Raw genomic sequence first — 15,240 nt, 5'->3', positions numbered from 1 at the left:
CTTCAAGAGTGGGCCCAGGGGTGGGGTGCTGGTTGCTGAGGTGCTTGGTGACCTAGCCGAGGCAGTGCTGCGAGGCTCAGTGTCACTCACTATCAGGGTGCAACAACCTAACGTTGGGGCAGTCTCTTGAGAGCATTTGCAGCGGTGTAGGGAGCAGGCACCCCCCGGAAGCTGCGAGAGCCCTGGTGAATGGGGCAGCCATGACAGCGGTCCTCTGCCGACCGGGGCTGGGAGCTAGAATTGTGAGGGCAGAGGCAGGAGGCTGCCTAGTGCCAACTTTGTGCAGAGAATGGGGCTTGTGGTGGTGGGCTGGCACCGGCCAGAGCTGGCATGGGGGTAGCAGCAGGGGGGGCCGCTGACCGCCGTGATACTCTCATCTTCTGTCCTCCTTGACTTAGGCTGGGGGAGCAGGCGCGCCGGTGCCCACTTGCCCTTGCTGCTGAGGTGTGGCGTGGCGGTCTGCAGGGCTGGGCCTCTGGTGCTGGGGCTGGGCTGATGCCCTGCATGTGCTTTGGGCTTGCGACACAAACCCCATCTGCCACGCTCAGCAAGTAGAACTCTTCGCGCTCTAGCCATACTAGGTAACCGAAGCTGATGGTGGGGGACCGGGGGGGTTCTGGCATGTGCCAGGCAGTGTAGCCTGAACGTTCCCCATTTGCTGGCCTGCATGTGGGATAACAGTGTAATCGGTTGCAGGGTGGTAGGTAAACAGGGCACGACACTTGATCCCACATAACGCGCCCTTATGGCGCTTCCTCCTACTCTCCTCTGTCCCGGCGAGGTGCCCAACAGCTGCCCCTTGTCCTGCCAGTGGCACACTGTGCAGAGGTTGGGTTAAAGCAGGGCAACACCATGAGGCTCGAATATAGGATTAAGGGTTGCTAGAGGTTGTTTGACAGTTGTGGGTCCAAGGTCGGGGGATGTGTGGTGTGGGGGGTTGTCTTTTGTGGGTGTCTTGTTCCTGATGCTAATGTGGAATTGGTGTGTTGTTGTGTGTTTCGGTCGAGCAGCTAGGACGCGTCCATGGAGCTTTTGCCCAGGAGCTGTGATGCTGAGCCGATGCCCTCGATGCCCTCCAGCAGCGGTGCCGAGGCTGTGGTTGTGTGTGCCTGTGTGCATGTTTCGGTCCCCTCCTTTGCGCAGCTGAGAGGCTCAGCAGTGACCGACACCTGTGGCATGCATCCTGGCCTCTGCCAGTGCCCCATGTCCACTGTGCTGGGTCTCCTCCTTGTATGTCGTGGTCTGCTGGCCGGTGGGCCGCTGTCCTTCCAGTCCGGCCGCCCCAAGAGGCAGAGCCCTCCCAACTCTATCGTTTCTCGGGTGGCCACCGTCGGCTGAGCCGCCGACTAGGTGCCTATTCGCTGGGTCCAGAGACGGCGCGTGACCGCCAGGGGGGTATTTTGTTGTTTAGTGGCTTGTGCTACGTTAGTGGGTTTCTTTGACTTAAGTTGCCTTGCTGGGGCGGTATTCGGGGGGGGGGGCTGGGTGTTGGGTTTTGTGCGGTCCCGGAGAGGGTAACTTTTTGTCTGACCAGGCTTTGGTCACCTAGGGCAGCGCGAGTGGGGCTGGTCCCTCGAAGCCATCCTACGCCTGTGTGCTTCGCAAAGGCCTCCGGTGCTGCGCTCTTGGCCCTCTGGCAGTGCCACCCGTGGGGGTGTAGGGCAGCGCCTCTGGGCTTGCACTTCTCCTGATGCCGTGGAGGTGGGGATTCGTTTCTTCTTGGGCTTGCAGAGCTGGTGTCCGGTGGTGATATCGGAGTATTGCTGTGCTCGGGGGAGTGGGTACCTTTGACTTGAGCCTTGGATGCAGCAGGCTTTTTGGTGTCTGTGTGTGGGGGGTGGAGTCCTGTAGTCCTGGGCTGCCTCTTCTGCCTTATGCAGGATCTCGGGGATCCGAACGAAGTAGGCCCCAGGTTCGGGCAGTGTCCTTGTCGAGGGCCCCCAGAGGGTTGATTTGCCAGTGGGCGTCTGTGCCCCCACAGTGGGCGACAGGCAACAAGGAGCGTTGCAGCCCTGCATGGGCAGGCTTCACTGGTGCAGCAAGTAGGTGTGAGGAGCTGGCAAAGGGTGTGTGGGGTGTGGATTGGGGGTGGTGGAGGGTGACGTGGCTGCTTGGCGGTTGCTGTCTGGCCTCGGTAACTGCGTAAGTGCGGTTGGGGGGGTGGTGGGGGGGGTGGTTGGGTTTGGTGTGGGGGTGGGGTGGGTTGTGGGTGTGGGTGGCGTGTATTGCCTTGTGGTTTCGCGTGTGGGGTAAACCACAGTTCGGGTGGAGCTTGGTCTGATGGTGCTGAGCAGGATAGGCATCGCAGGAGGGTACCGAGCTCCATCAGCATTCTCGGATGCCTGCTGTGCCGAGAGTGGGAGCCACTCCTGGGGTTGGCAAAATTCGCGGAGCTTTGGGGCCTGGGAGAGCTTCGTGGAGGCGAGCGAGCCCTGGGCCCACGCTGAGCATGTTAGAGCCCCGATGTGCCACACTTCAGCACTGGCCACTACATCTCCAGGATGGGTCCAGAGCCAGGGCTGCAGGCAGCCGTCCATGGTCCTGGAGCAGTATGCCCAGCGTGGGGGGGTGGTGGGTACTGTCGCTTTATTTTGGCGGTGGGAGGGGTCTCTGCATGCAGCATGGCTTGCCACCCGCAGCAGGGCTGCATGGTCTAGTGCCTGCCCCCTCGAGCCCGGTCTCGTCTGCAGCGACTGGCGAGTGTCGCCCGTCAGCTCAGCCCGGCCTGACCCACCCTGGCCGGCCCCTCCCGGGCCGGAGGCCTGCTGAGCACCCAAGGTAATGCCGTGGGCCGGGGGTGGGGGGGGAATTTTTTTTTAGTCCCGCCCCCCCCCCCCCCCCCCCCCGCCCCTGGGCAGTGAAATTACAATTAGGAGCGGCGTTGGTTTCGGACCCTACTCACCTGTCCACCTGCTGCAGTTGAGTCTGGGCTGTCGCACCGGGGGGGAGCTCGGGTGGGGATCCGATATCCTGTGACCTGTGGCCGGGGGTGGGGTGCGCTCCTGGGTGGCACATCTTCTTGGTTTCTCTACTGCCCAGTGCCCAGGCAGTTAGCTGGCCCACCAGTGCCTGAAGGGGAAAGCCCGGTGACTTGCGTGGGGTTCGGTACGTGAGTTATGGGGGGGTGGGGGGGGGGCGGGGTAGGGGTAGGGGGGGCTGGGTTGGGTGAGAGAACCTATAAAGTCCTTAAAGTATTGTGTGGCGGTGGGGAGCGTCGGGGGGTGGGTGGGGGGTGCGTAGTGGGCGCCCCGTCTCAACAAAGAGTTTGTTTGGGGTTGTGTTGGGGTTGGTGGGTTTGGGGGTGGTGGGGGGGGGGGGGGTAAAGGACCTCCTGCTCTGGTGGGTTAGGGCTTGACCCTGTTGGGACAGAGTCCCCCCCCCCCGCTGCTGGTTCTGTCGTTGGCTGTCTGCTTGCAGCAGACTCACGCGGATAACTGTCCTTGGCGAGGGCATTCTCTATCTGAGCCCGAGTTCTGGCCCCCCCCAGTGACGGGTGAGGGCCGGTGGTGCCGCGTGCTCCCCCCGTATGACACGGTGGCAGTGGTATCGGCCCTGGTGGCGCCCGGCGTGGGTGCCCGGACGAGGTGGGAGCGTTTGGCAGATGGTTGGGGGATCCTCCCATGTCGTCCAGGGCACACTCAGGTAAACGGCATCACCTACTAGTCAAACCAGGTACTAAGCGGTGCGGCAAAACTCGGCGAGTGGGGCAGGGAAATGTGTGAGGCCTGGGCAAGGGAGAGGTTTGGGCCTCCCCTGAAGCAGCATATCAGGGTCGGGGACGATCTCACCACTAGGTTAGGGAGCGCTCTGACCCCTCTCCCAGTTACTCCTCTGCAGGCCCCCCTAGGGTCTGGCACGAAGCCACTTTGGCCGTCCCGCCGTTGCTTAGCGGCTGTGCGCTTCCATTGCTATGAAAAGAAATCTTGGGACGTGTCGGATCCCCTGGGACCTTAGCTGCGAATTAGTTGGTTCCACCATGTGGCGGTGGACATAATCCTTCTAAGGGTGTCATAGTGTGAACTCCAACCGTGTTCTGTACTCCATTAGCCTATGTCATGGTGGTATTTCCTTCACCAAGTGTGAGCGTTAGGGAGGAGGCTGAGCTGGAGGCTCCAGATCAGTGATGTACCTGAGTTGTAGTCATGGAGGGTAGAGGGGAGCCTGCCGAGATAGGACTTGGGTGTACTAACATGGCAGCAAGCGATGGGGGTGCTGAGGGGTGTAGGCTCTGTTGTTATGCAGATGCCAGTAGGTCCGTAGGGTTGTGGGCGTCTGGCAGGGCTCACATAAGCAGAGTGTTGAGTGCCTGGATCGTTTGACTGAGAGGGGCCAAAGAGGCGGGAATCCCCACCCTGCAGGCCTGAAGAAGCGGAGTCCTTGCTTGAGCACTTACACTTCGGTGTATCAGCAGGGTGACCCTTGAGCGTTTCCGGGTCTAGCCGGGGATTCCCGGAGCATCTACACTCGGGAGCTGCATGGGGGAGCCCGAGCATCTGAGTATTTACTTGGGTCGGTCGGTGTCTGCGAGTATGGACCGAATTTTGAAAGGCTCGGGGCTGGCAGGGGGTAGGCCCGAGGCAAGAGTACACTCGAGGCTGAGCAGGGGAACCTGAGCCACCGGGACTTGTGAATAGGGCTGGGAGCTCCGGCCCCACCCGTGCCCGTCCTCTCTCCACTGGTCCGCCCTCCTCGCCAGCCCGCGGAAGCCACGCGTGGGTGTGAGCCCGCGGGCACGGCGTCACCGCCGCCGCCGCGCTGGAGCCGGGGCCAGGCCCTCCGCCGCCCGCTTGTACAACCGTCAATAAAAGGGGCTGTGAGCTGCCTTGGGCTTGCCTCCGCCGGAACCAGGGGGACCTGGGAGCAGCGTTATGGTGGGGGGGGGTGTGGGAGGAGGTAAGTGGTTTGGAATGTATTCGGCCATGTGAGTCTTTACCGCACTTCCCGGCATCATACCCTGCCGTCGTCGCCTCGCTCGGAAAGGTCCGCGGCTGTATGATCAGGACGTGGTTCTGTGCGGACACTCGGCCCTGCAGCCCAACCGTGGCGGGATGCCGTGCATACGTCGTCCCTGCAACCGCTTTGTGGGTAGGGTAATGGGGAGAGGAGTTGGAGGGCCTCGGCTCCAGTGGAAGTTCCACGTGGGGCGATTGGGGCTTACGTGCGGGAGGCCGGGCCGTGTCGGGTGGGCATGGGAATGGGGCGCGGAGGAGGGAGGGGCAGGGACGGGGGCAGAGGCAAGGGAATGGGGGTATGTGTGGGGGGAAAAGGGACAGACATCTGTGTGAGGGCTCATGGCATGGGGCAAGGGCATGCGGCGGTGTCTGCGAGGGGACGTGGGGCACTAAGCAGCGGACAGTGACACGGACATGCGTGTGCGTGGGATGGGGATCGCAGACGTTTTGGTCGTGTTGTGTGCCTAGGTGACACTAGACTACCGGTGCAAGGTTAGGGACACGCGGCTCGTGCGACTGTGCGTTTGACCCTGGATGGGATAGTGCGGTTGGTATCATTAGTATGTGTGAGGAGTGACAGGGATCATTTGGGGCAGCGTAGGTGAGTGAGAGCTCGGGATAATCGTGGGCATGGGTACATGTAGTGATGTGCTCAGGATAGCTGCTCACAGACGTGTGTTCACGCGTTTGTGCGAGGGTGCGGTACATGCTCCCCCAAGGAACATGAATGTTGTGTGCAAGGGAGGTAGACATACGGACACATATATGTGCAACGTAACATCACATGTATCACGGACATGGGGTTGCGCAGTGAGCCGGTTGCCCTTCGTAGGTTAGCACCCGGCGTGTGAGGCAAGCATTGGGTACACCTGCTAAGAGTACCACCACACATGTGCCCTGGTGTTACGCGTGTGCAAGGTAGAGGTCTGTTGCGCACCTGTCCACATGGGCCTTAGGCATCGCCCCTCCCGGTCCCGCTGGCCCCTAGCTGGTCCCTAGTAGTTGCGGGCGGTGGGTTCCTGAGTGTCCCCACCCAGGGGTGGTGGGTGGGCACGTGGGGACCACCCGGTGCTGGGGCAAGTCCCGCGTGTCCCTGGCCCCGTGCCTGGGCAGAGTGCCGGTGCCTCGGGTCGAGTGATGTCCGAGCGCGGTTACCTCGAGGCGGGGCCTAGTTAGGGTGGGGCCACGCCTGGGAAGGTTTCGGATACGGGGAGACCAGGTAGGTGCGCTTGGAGTAGGTGGGGCGGGGCTGCCGGTCCCGGGTACTGATGGGAGGTGAGTTGAAAATGTTGCCGGTTCTCCGAGGCCCTGCCCGGGGTGAGGGGAGAATGGGGGGGAATGTTTCCCTCGGGGGGTGCCTAGATCCCGGTCCCGCGTGGGGATTTGCTGTGGAGGGGTGCGGTGTCGGTCGGTATTAGGGGGCCGTCCCTCCCGAAGGGGTAAATGTTTTTTTTTTTTTAAGAAGGGCGCACGTCCTGGGGAAGTAGCCGGGCGGGCGGCGCAGGCGCGATTGCCCGAAGTTGGCGGGGCTGGCCGGGCCGTTGCCGAGCCCCGCCGTGGCCGGGCGCCTTGCCTCCAACGTCCGCCGAGAGGCCTGGCGCACCGCCCCTCCGCCCGCTCCTGCCCTGCCCCGAGGCGGAGCCATGTGCGCCCGCGCGGCCTGCGTGGCTGCCAGGGCTCCTGCTCTGGGGCATCGAGCTTGTGCTCCGGGCGAGGACGTGCACGGGGCCCGCTCGGTGCGCGAGAAACACGCAGCCAGAGGATGACGGCATCCTTCGACTGGATAACAGGCTAGGTCCTTATGACGGTTGAGCACCCCAGTTAAACTCGTGGTAGGGGAGGCGAAGCCTCCCTGCGGCACCCCGCACGAGCCGCCGCCGACCTTTGTGCCCCCTGAACGTCCCGGGCCGTCCCGCCGAGCGCCCGGGCGGACCGAATGGCGCCGAGCCCGGACGAGAGCGGTTCTGACGGGGCGGGGCGGAGCCTGGGGCGTGGTGAGGGAGTTCCCGAGTGAGGGGATGGGCGGGGCGGGGCTGGCGGGCACACTGAGCCGACGGGGCAGCGGCCTTGGTGCTGAATGAGTACCGGGCCTCCTCGCCCCAGCCGTGTGAATAGAGACCGAGCCGAGGTGAGTACCCATTTGAGCGGCCGTCGGACCCGGTGGTTTTTCCGAGAGCCACCGGGTGGCGCTCTGGGGATACCGGAGGCGGTGAGTACGGGCTCAGCCTAGGGAGTCGCGGACGCCCCAAGTGGTACCGGAAGTCGCAGCAGGTCATCCCGCGGCGCAGCCGAGAGCCTGTCGAGATGCCGTCTCGGTGGCGGTGAGCAGGTTAGGATCCGGCGGAGGGGGTGGCATATCAACCAAGCCGTGAAAGCTGGTAGCGGACGCACCTAATGCACCGGCCTGGGCTTGCCCCTGGTTGGAGCGTGGTGAAGGTTCTGATGGTGGTCAGGGGGTCGGCAGCACCTGAGAGGCAAGTGCGTGATCCAACGTGGGCGATGCCCGTAGTTTGCACCAAGCGCGCCAGAGGGTACGCACATAGCCACTGGGCATACCTAGCGGAGAGCAGCAGGGTCCAGCCAAGCCTCAGGGGATACCTTGAAGTCAAATCCTTGGGCAACTCACAGAGGCAGCCATGCCCTGGGGAATACCAAGCCGGACGGGCATCTCAATTGGCACTAATAACGGTATTGGGAGCCACGCAGAGGGTACCGAACAGCCAGCGGCAGTAGGGTGCTGGAGAGCCCGTGGGGCCGCAGTCACCAAAGGACAAGGAGCCGACTGGGCAATCCGTTTGGCCGAGGTGGTAACCATCCACGCGGGCATGCCTCCAGTTAGTACCGCACAAGCCTAGGTCCATGACTTTCTTGTACGCTGAGTCTCGCTTGAGTGGTACTTGAGTAGTGCAGGGTGGGGCAGCCCCAGGCTGGGCACCGACGTCTTTAAGGAGGTGTTTACTCAAGCCACAGGGGCCCGGTCGGGCGCAATGGTGGGCTCGAGGAAAGTCCCGCCCAATGATACGGACCGGGGGAAAACCGCTGTTGAGAGCGTCGGTGGTCTGCTCAGCAAGGTCCTCTAGTGGAGCATCAAGGCGCCTTCAGGGGCACACTTGCTGGGTTTGGGAATAGAGCTGGTTGGCAGCTCCCTGGACACGCAAATCCTAGTTCTCTTACAGGTGTGCATCAAGCTGGTGAGTGGTGACGCTGCCTGTGGTTGTCTTGGACCCCAAGGCAGATGCGTGCGTGAGGGGTTGTGGTGCGCCACTCGGTAATGACCACTTGAGGGCGACAATGCTCAGCCCCTCATGTCTGGGGGCCGGGCTAGCTGGGATCCTCCAAGCTCTGCCAAATCATAAGATGGTTGGATTTTGGAGGGCTATGGCGCCAGGTCCCGCCATCCTGGCCTGCTCCATTTTAGGTAATAAACCCTAACCTGAACGTCGTGTGCAGTCGAAGTGGTCTGGTGGGAGGCGGTGGCACGAGGTTTTGGGAGAGGGGGCATCTGGTGCTGGGAGGGGTTCTGAGGAATCTCGCGTTCGGGGTCTGTGAGTGCTCGTGTGTCCCTCAATGGAAGGGAGCACATGCCCATGGGCGCCTTTACAGCATGCCCCAGAACTGGGACAGGTGGGGCGACGAGTCTGTGGTGCAGGCTTAGGGGGCACCAGGGCGCTGCCTGTATAAGAACGGGGGTCTCCGTTGGGGCAGTGGGGGGTGGAACTCTGTGTGATGAGAGACCACAGGGGTCGTGTATAGCCAACCACCCACGAGGGTGCCCCGGAAAGGTGGATGGCAGCAATCCTGCCCTCTGAGGGTTCACTACAGAGGTGCTGCCACGACTCGCAGCAGCTCATAAAGGCCTGTGCTCCGGGCGTGCTGGCCCTGGCCCAGGCGGGTTGAAGCCCCTTGGGCTAAGCGCTGAGTCAGCAGGGACGGCCAGGGTAGGCCTGGTCCTGTTTTCACTAGAGACCCCCCGGCTGGCGGGGAGCCTGGGTCTGAGGGGCATTAGGGGCCCTGAGCGCCCTCCTTGTAGGGGTGATTGGCATAACCGAGCTGAGGCGTGGCAACCGAGAGGACGCACAGCAGTGCCTCGGACTGTCCGAGGGGGGGGGTTGGAGCGTGCCATTTTGCAGTGACTGGCATTGTGGTTGCGCAGGGCGGTCCTGTGCCCGTACAAGCGAGGGGGGGTCTAGGAGGATTGGGGCTGGAAACCGGTGTCTATAGCCAAGTCGTATAAAAGCAACTCCGAACACGATGCGTGAGCCAGCCTTGCCCCAGCAGAAGAAGCCGAAGGATGTGACCACGAGCCATTTACGCCAGGGGAGCGCTAGCTTGGCAGACCCAGCTCCCTGCCCACACTACAATGGTGCCAGCAAGGCCAGGGCGCTGCCACTACGGCTGGTAATGTGCCCGGAGGTTGGGCAGGATCCGGGCCGGTATGGCAGGACGTTGGGCACAGGTCGGGAGGGTCGCTGCCTGCTGCCATAGGCTGGAGAGTGGGGAGCAGGGCTCCTGCTGCACCACCCTGGCTTGGGTTGGAGACCAAGCATTGTGCATACCTGTTGTGCATTTCCCCGAACCACGTGTGTGTGATTGTTGCAACCAACGAGTATGCAATTTGCCCAACATGTATTATTGCGCCCACTTGGTGTAACGTTTGGCTACATGTGTGGTGAATCGTTCACGTTGTCTGTAAATTTGCATGTATGTGTGTTTTTGGCCGCACACAAACACGTGCATCGTGGCAGATCGGCTCTATAGGTGGTTTTACGCAGTTGTATGTGTTTGCCCACTATGTATGTGTGTGTTGCACGTATGGTATGAGGCACAAGCTGTAACTGTGTTTGTGCCCCCCATAGGTGGTGTGTGTTTGCACATGTTCGCTGTCTTTGCACAGTGCTCAGGTTTGTTTTTGCCACGAACAAGTGGGTGTGCATCGGACTTCCAACTCTACTCTGAGTGTGTGTTTTTGCCACTATGTGTGTGTATGTTTGTACACCATACTTGGTTTTTCGATTGGTGATGTGTGTGCTTGGAACGAACGCACCAGTTTAGTGGTGTGATTTTTGCATAATGTATGGTGGTGGTTTGGCGAGCCAGAGTCTCAGTGTGTGTTTGCCGGACATGTGTTTGCTTGTACACTGTTGAGGATATGGTGGGTGAGTACGCGACGGTTAGGCCGTATCGTACATGTGTGTGTTGCGGAGCACTACGTGTGTGCCCACAGAGTTTTAGCCTTACGCTCCGACCGTCCTTGGCCTAGCTGCCCACTCTATTCCGACTCCGCCACGAGCTTGCGAGCAACATTCCCTGCCCTTTCGCAGGTCGCCTCTTAGGCTTTGTGGGTCCTTCCGTCGGGTCTCCGTAGTTTGGCCGGTTGCACTCCATGGGCCACGGCTAGGAGCTATTTGTTTTCTCTTCCGCTAGTGCGCTCGTCCCTGCTCGGGCCTCGACGCTTTGTATTTGATAGTTTCCGCCCCAGTGGGTTCATTGGGGCTCTCTTAGCCGACTGAGTGTGTTAGCCTGAGGCGCTTATTGGTATTGGCATTTTGTTGTTCGTATGAGCAAGTGATATTTGCCCTCTTTCCTCGCATGGGGATGTGTCGAGAGGATGCGCTAATCTACTAGTGGTCAGTATGCGGTGAGTGGTTCTGCGCAGTGGGAGTCGGGTGAGGAGGGTGCGCGCTAGGGGGTCGTTGAGTTGGTGGGTGGTCTTTGTGCTCCTCTGGGGCGCGTTTGTTTGCTTTGCGGACCCCCTTCTCGTTTGTATGGGACGTGGTACGGCGGCCACGAGTCAGCAGAGTCTTCTGTAAGTGCTTAGAGGTATTTCAGCCTCCATGCGGTTGTTTGTTTTTTTCTCTGCAGCTAATCCGCCGTGGATGGCTTTTTCCTTTGTTGTGTGGGATGTCTGGGTTGGTAGGCCTGGCAGCTGTTTTGGGCAACACGGTGAGTCTTGGCTCTGGCCCTAGCGCAGGGCAGCAGTATGGTCGGGGGGATTGGGAGGGTGGGGAGGGTGAGGGCGGGAGCCGAGGTGTTCTCTCCTGGGGTGGCATCACAGAGTCAGCACAGGCCTTCGTGAGGTGGTGCCACTCTCCAGCTTGGCCCTGGCCGCGTGGCAGGTTCCTGTTGGGCGGGTACGGACTAGAAGTAAAGCTGCTCATCTCATTGGTGGCCATCTAAATGACATTACCTGGACATCCTACCATCTTGCCTCGCAGTCTTAGTATCCTGAGGACACCTGTTGCCGCTTTTTGTTTGCCAGGGTTTGTAGCCCGGGATGATTAGAGACCTGGTTTCACACCGGTTCCTTTCTTTCATGGGAGATGGACACCAGGAGGGCTACAGATGGCTTTGGTTGCTTATGGGCGGGAGACCTTGTTTACCAGGTGCCATCAAAATGGTGTTATATTGATTACTCGAAATGAAATAGTTACTAGCGCTAGGGTAAAGTGCAACTTATCGGCGCGCGTTATGGTCACTTTGCCTTGCCTTGGGTTTGCCCAATTCCGGCTTCTTCGAGAAGATTGTCCAATTTACTTCAAACAAAATCTTCTTCATTTTGTAAAACTGTTTGTTGGCTGGCCGTTTCTTTCTCTCCATGTTCGGTCCTTTGGGGCAGGGCTTCGTGAGTTATGTTCCATCCGTGAGGTGGAGATCCATACTAGAGTTCATACTACTGTGAGTCCCTCCCTTGCCGGGGGCAGGTTCGGAGCTGGATGGGCTGGGTCCCGTAGCACGTGGAACCACTGAGTTGTGTTATGGGTGCAGACAAGTGAGGGTGCAGTGGTGGCGAAGGGATCTGGTGGGGCAGTCAGCTGGGATGAGGGGTGTGGTTAGGTTGAAGGGTCCAGCGCCCGAGCAGTGGTCTGCGAGGATATGGGGATGCTGAGGATTGGGTGATTTAAGCTGGGAGGTTGGTTGGATTGCAAGGTTCCAGGCGTGGAAATAAAAAATAGGTGCTCAGGGGGAGGGAGGAGAGATTTGGTGGTGCACACTAGAGGTGATTGTGGGGTACAGCCTGAAGTGGATTAGAGTATTGGGGTGCAAGAAGATGTAGTGGTGTGTGGGGTTGGTTGTAGCAGTTGTGTAGAGTGCAATCTTGTGGGTGCTGTAGTCTGGGGAGTTGTGAGGGGGAGATGTGTTGTGTGGGGAGTAGTGTTGTCCAGCTGCATTGAGTTGGCTCTCTCCAGGTTGCAAGCCAGAGAGTTGTGTGGGTGAGGGCTGTATTTGGTTTGGTCTGGGTTGGCATTTGGGGCTGTCGGGGGACTGTTGAGTGTGCCGTAGAGTTTGCGTGGTGGGAGGGTAGGAGAGGAGAAATGGTTCCGGTCTGCTGGGCACCCGGGTGAAGCCTGTGCTGCAGTTACAAGGTACTATGTTGTAGATGTGGTGCATTCGGGGAATGCTGGTCCCGGGGGGGTCCTAGGGTTGTGTGCCCCGGGGTGTCGGGACGTGGGGCGGCTGCCGACTTCCCACAGCGTGCTCCTGCTGCGGGAGTAGGTGGATTGCCTCCAGGGTCCGTGGCGTGCGCTGGGGGTCTCCTTGCCCGGCCGACGCAGTTGGATGATAGAGGTGGTTGGGGATCCCGGGTGAAGTTGAGGCCGCGTCGGGGGTTTTTGCTCGGTGGCGGGTGGGAATAGTCCCGTTTTGTGCTGCAGAATGACGGGTCTTCTCTTTTGCAGTCTTCTTTGGTATTCTCTGAGCTGGACCCCAGTCCTGTTCTCTCGAGAAGCGCTGGGCGCTGCCTGAAGCAATGCGCAGGCTGTTCTCCGATCCTACTGTCAGAGTGGCACGTCAGTGAGTGTCCTAATCTTCTTTGGTGGGTGGCTAGGTTTGTCCTCACCGAAGGGTCTTTGGGTAAAACTATGACTCCCCATTTCTCCCTTGTCTGATTCTGGTGCCACATCGTTATCCCGGAGGAGCCTGGGAGCCCTGGGGCCTCGGGGGGCGACATCGTGACTGTCCCCCTGGTAGGAAAACTTGATGAGGAGTCTAGCAGACAACGACATGTTTCGTGTCGGGTGTTGTTATTTTACAAATTCTTATCATTTATCAACAGACAGAATCTTGTCCAGCACCCGGAGGTTGGAGCGAGGCGATCAGTATGAGTGTTCCCGAATGGTTATTTCCGCGTAGCCCCACGGCGTGGGGTGTTCAGACTAGTGTAGTATTGCTGTGTTTTAACCTGGATGGGTGATTGTCTAATGGGTTGGGCTAGGTGGAGAGATTATTGGTAGGAAGCCCAGGACGCTTTGGCTCCTATTCCATGACCGTCTGCTCCTGCTTCCCAGAGCTAGTAATGTCAGTGAGAGCGCCTTTTGGGCCCTGGGCATCCGTGTGCCCCACTTGGCAGCTCCATCACACTGCGATGGCTCTGGGCATGCTTCAAGCGTGCTCTGGTCGTGGCTGCGTGCTATCTGGAATTCAGGTACGTTGGATCATCTCCGTCGTTTGAGCCCCAATCGGAGCTTCAGTGATGGTAGGTTATCTCTCGTTCTGGCCCTGTCTATGGTCCCACTGTCCCCCAGACCTCTTTGTTGTTTTCAGCACATGCCGTATGCGCCTCTTCTGTGCTCAGAAGCCTTGATGGGGCAGTCCTTTCTATTCGGGTGCTGCATGACCTTTGTTGGTGTGGGCTGAACACTCTCATCATCTCGTGAGAGATCCTTACTAGCTAAGCAAAGCTGAGCTGGTGGGCCAGGAGCTCTTTTTGGGCTGGAAAGGTGACTGGGGGGAAACGATAGTGGGATTCCGGGGTGCCTAGGGATGCTTCTATTCTAGGGGGCTTGTCCCCCTTGCCTTGGATGTTGCCGCTTAGCTCGATCCCCTGACGATGGGTGTGTCTCTACGTTTCGTCCATGCGGCTTCTTCAAGGGACGCGTGCATCCTCGTTTGGCTTCCTTCCCTCTGGACTTCAACGACCACGCATTTGAGGGGTTTCCTCTGTGGTGCTGTCTGCTCCTGTCGTGGTCCGTGGCTAGCTGGTGTCTACCTCCCCTACAGCTCGTAGGGCAGTGGGGTGTGAGTTGATCATGACTGTATACGGTCCATGCTGGCTGCTCCCAGGCAATCGCCTCATCTAGTGCCTTGTTCCCTCCGCTTGAGTGGGGGCGTGTGGTGCCCATGGATATATCCTTTGGCCGGCCACCGTGTTGGTCCGCAGGGGGCCGGGGACCGATCCTGTCTGACGCCGCTTGTATACTGTTGGTCGTGGTTCCGTTTTGTCTCCGCCCTGTGCCTATGGCCCTGAAGCAGGGCTGTGTCCAGGGGATGGAGGCAGGGGGCGCCCTGAGGTGACCCCTCCGTGGTGGCCTTGCCTTGTCCCTCCGGCGAGGACAACCACATGGATTGTTGTACTTGGGGTTGTGCGAAGGTGTGGGGGGCTAGGTGGCGGGGGGGTGTGTGACATGGCGGTGAGAGCATTTGTGGATTCCTAGGTCTGGTCTTCTCGAGCTGGGTAAGTACTACAGGTATTGCGAGCGTGGCTCGCATCGGTTAAGGGATTATTACAATAAAAGAACAACTGGTAAGGAAAGGTTAAAGGAGAAAAAAAATATAAAAAAAAAATAAAAGTAAGTTTTGAAAAAAAAAAAAAAAAAAGAATAAAGATTAAAAAAAATAAAACTACGATAATATAAAAAATAATAGAAAAAAAGAAAAAGATAAATAATGAAGCAAAAAAAAAAAAAAAAATGAAAAAAAGAAACAGGAAATAAAGAAAAAAAACCTAGCCTGTTGGAGTAGTGACTTGGGAGGGCCAGGAGCAATTTTACATAGTGTTTTCATAGTCCAAAGATCATTCTGGGCGCCCTTTTGGGTCTGAGTGGCAGGCCCACCCGGCCTGGTCGGGTTGTGTTCGCTGTCCTGTTCGGGCGGGCAGTGCGTTCGCGATTCTCGCTGATAACCGCCTGCCTGGGCTTCCCTGCGCGGCGTAGTGTATAGGATGTGTACCACCTGGTCCTGTGCCCGTGGAGGGGAGCTGGGTCGCATGGGGTTGAGTGTGTGGGAGGGACTGGGGATCTAGTGGGTGGAGTGGCGTGCCGGAGGGTGGGGGGTGGGGTTGGCGTGGTGATGATTCCTTCCTGGTGCTTGGTGCTGTAGTGAGGGGTGGGTGGCCGCAGTGGTTTGTTCCAGCTCCTGGTGGCCGGTCCCTTGTGCCCACATGGGGTGGGCCGCGGCGCGGGGTGTCTGTGTCCGGCAGTCCTTCTCGCGGCCGGGGAGGTGCTCGTGGTGGGGCGGGTGGTGACGGTGGCTCGTGGCCCCCAAGAGCGGCGGCCCGCCGGCTCCGTGGTTC

This window comes from Indicator indicator, chromosome 5, assembly GCF_027791375.1.
Source record: "Indicator indicator isolate 239-I01 chromosome 5, UM_Iind_1.1, whole genome shotgun sequence".
Taxonomy (NCBI): domain Eukaryota; kingdom Metazoa; phylum Chordata; class Aves; order Piciformes; family Indicatoridae; genus Indicator; species Indicator indicator.
This window is presented reverse-complemented; position numbering follows the sequence as displayed.